This window comes from Cynara cardunculus, unplaced genomic scaffold (assembly GCF_001531365.2).
Source record: "Cynara cardunculus var. scolymus isolate 2C unplaced genomic scaffold, CcrdV1 Un_Scaffold_8833, whole genome shotgun sequence".
Lineage (NCBI taxonomy): Eukaryota > Viridiplantae > Streptophyta > Magnoliopsida > Asterales > Asteraceae > Cynara > Cynara cardunculus.
This window is the reverse complement of record NW_020204492.1, coordinates 828-3,143: the sequence shown is the minus strand read 5'-3', so window position 1 is coordinate 3,143 and position 2,316 is coordinate 828. Positions and strand designations below refer to the sequence as shown.

At 38.4% G+C, this 2,316-nt stretch overlaps 1 long non-coding RNA gene across 1 annotated transcript; it reads right to left on the bottom strand.

Moving 5' to 3' along the window:
* Nucleotides 1-258: 258 nt before the first annotated feature.
* On the bottom strand, nt 259-1,666 carry LOC112505174. The gene is made up of 4 exons (XR_003068337.1): nt 1,317-1,666; nt 782-1,136; nt 509-651; nt 259-390 (listed from the first exon to the last, which is right to left on the bottom strand). It is a non-coding gene; the product is annotated as an uncharacterized LOC112505174 (long non-coding RNA).
* Between the last annotated feature and the right edge of the window lie 650 nt (nt 1,667-2,316).

Here is a 2,316-nt window from a genome sequence, read left to right as displayed (position 1 = left end):
CCTCAAGTGAGCTAGCTAGTACTGCAACACCAATTACACTAACACATTTCTCAAGACATAGTACAAGATTCTATACTGCACATTTTTCTTTGTTTAAGTTTACAAGATTTATTATTTTATTAAAGTTGTAAGTGGTAAAAAAAAGGCAAAGTTGCAGTGTTTGCATTGAAGGCAGAGCCCTAGCTCCCGGAGATCGTCAGCGTGGCTGAGAAAACCCGCTCTGGCACAGAGAGCAACTCCGGCACGAAGGTCCTTGTCGTTCTTCAGACCACCGCTGCCRTTGAACTGAATCAGAGCCAAGGAGTACAGTGCCGGCGCGTGAGACTTAATCACTACCTTCACCATTAACGACGCTCCACTTCCTCGATTTTGTAAACAATAAAATCGGATCTAGAAAAAACACCAAAAATATCTTATCAAACKAAAGAAAACTATCGATTTCTACGACGAAAATCCCGTTAATCAAGTCGGTTTTCACAATACWAATTACGAATTAATTACTAATTACCATTCCGAGAGTATAATACGCCTCTTTGTTGCCGGCGTTGACGCACACTTTCAGAAACCGGTGAGCCTCATCCGACCAGTTTTCAGAAACAAGCGTTCGACAAAACCAAAGGATGAACACCTAATTTATTCAACCTCTTACATCTATAAACATGAAATCAAAACATAAAACAGATGAGATTAGATTTTCTACAGTTCACAATGATGAAAATCAAAGAAAGCATCTAAAAACGGAGAAGAGATTTCGTATGCATATGAAGAAACCAAAACGTACGTAAGAAGAACAGTGACGAAATCAGACGGAGAAGAAGAGGTAGAATTGAGCTTGCATAGGATGGAGATAACAATTTCATCAGGTAACGATTCAAACAGATCRGATCTTCTTCATCTTCTTCCATGATGAACAGCTTCTCCTTCGCATAGCTTCTTCGTGATGAAGGATTTGAAAAACCCACCTGCTCTTAGTCTCAATGCAGAAATACACAGCATCTAGAACGGTCGGCGACACCACAACTGACTCACCTAAAGAACGATCGAACGGCGGTAGGAGCAGAACTCCGATCTAAAATCTATATCAATCAACACCCTATCTCCGCCTTCAACGATGACATCTAGGTATTCGTATTCACCTGTGAAGGAAACCTCCATAAGTACAATTACAAACTAAAACCAAACGAATAAACATGAGCTTTCAGGGTTGAAACCCATTGAGAAGTGATACATAAGCCATTAGGGTCGAAACCCACTCTGAACAAATTAAACCACAAGCAAGAGATCGATACCTTGAAAACAGAAACCATTACAGTTACCTTGAATAGAGAATGAACCACCGAGATCGATTGAAGGGTCCCTAAAGCTGCTGAATCGGTAAAAAGAGAAGGGTTACAGAAACAATTAGGTTGAAGCCCAATAGAAATTTCACCTTCAAGAAGAACATAACTGTGGTTGGGATCGAACAGAGCTGTGGCTTTTCATTCCAAGGAGCAACAGATCGAGGAGACGACCGAGCAACAGATCGAGAAAGGTGGTTGGGTCTGCCGAGATAGAGATGACCGGAGTTGGAGCTATGGGATTCCGACGATAAAGGCGACCAAGAAAGAATGGTTTGAAATGGTTGAGAAAAAGATGAAGGAGAGGGGATGATATAATGAAAATTTTGAAATTTTGAAATTTGAAATTTGAAATTTGAAATTTGAAATTTGAAATTTGAATCAAAATGGTTTGAAATGGTTAAGAAAATAGTTGTACATTGTGCTTTATGACTTGTTCTTAAGAGTTTTTTGAACTTTATGCATAAAATGACAGTACTTTATGCTTAAAAGGTTGTAATTAAGACAATGACTTAAATGGTTATATATGTAGTATAGATAAATATTTTATGTAGATGTGTGTGGGTGTGGGTGATGTAGTTATGTTAGGCGACCTTTGAGGGGCGGTCTATGTTTATCTGAATATTTTATATAGATGTGTGTGGGTGTGGCTGATGTAGTTATGTTAGCCGACCTTTGAGGGACGRCCTATGTTTATCTGAATATTTTATGTAGAAGTGTATGGGTGTGGGTGAATTAGTTATGTTAGCCGACCTTTGAGGGGCGGTCATACACTTACTATAAATAAAACAAGTGTATGTGAAAGAAAAAGAAGCTTAGCACACCTTTGAAACACTTTCTATATTAGGAAAGACTCCTTGGTGAATCATACGGTTTGGCAGAAAAAGAAGAAGAGAATTCAAAGCTAGGATATCTAATTTCTAAGGTGAGTGCATTAAAGCTTTGAGTATAAATTGTTTACATACAATTTAGTAGTATT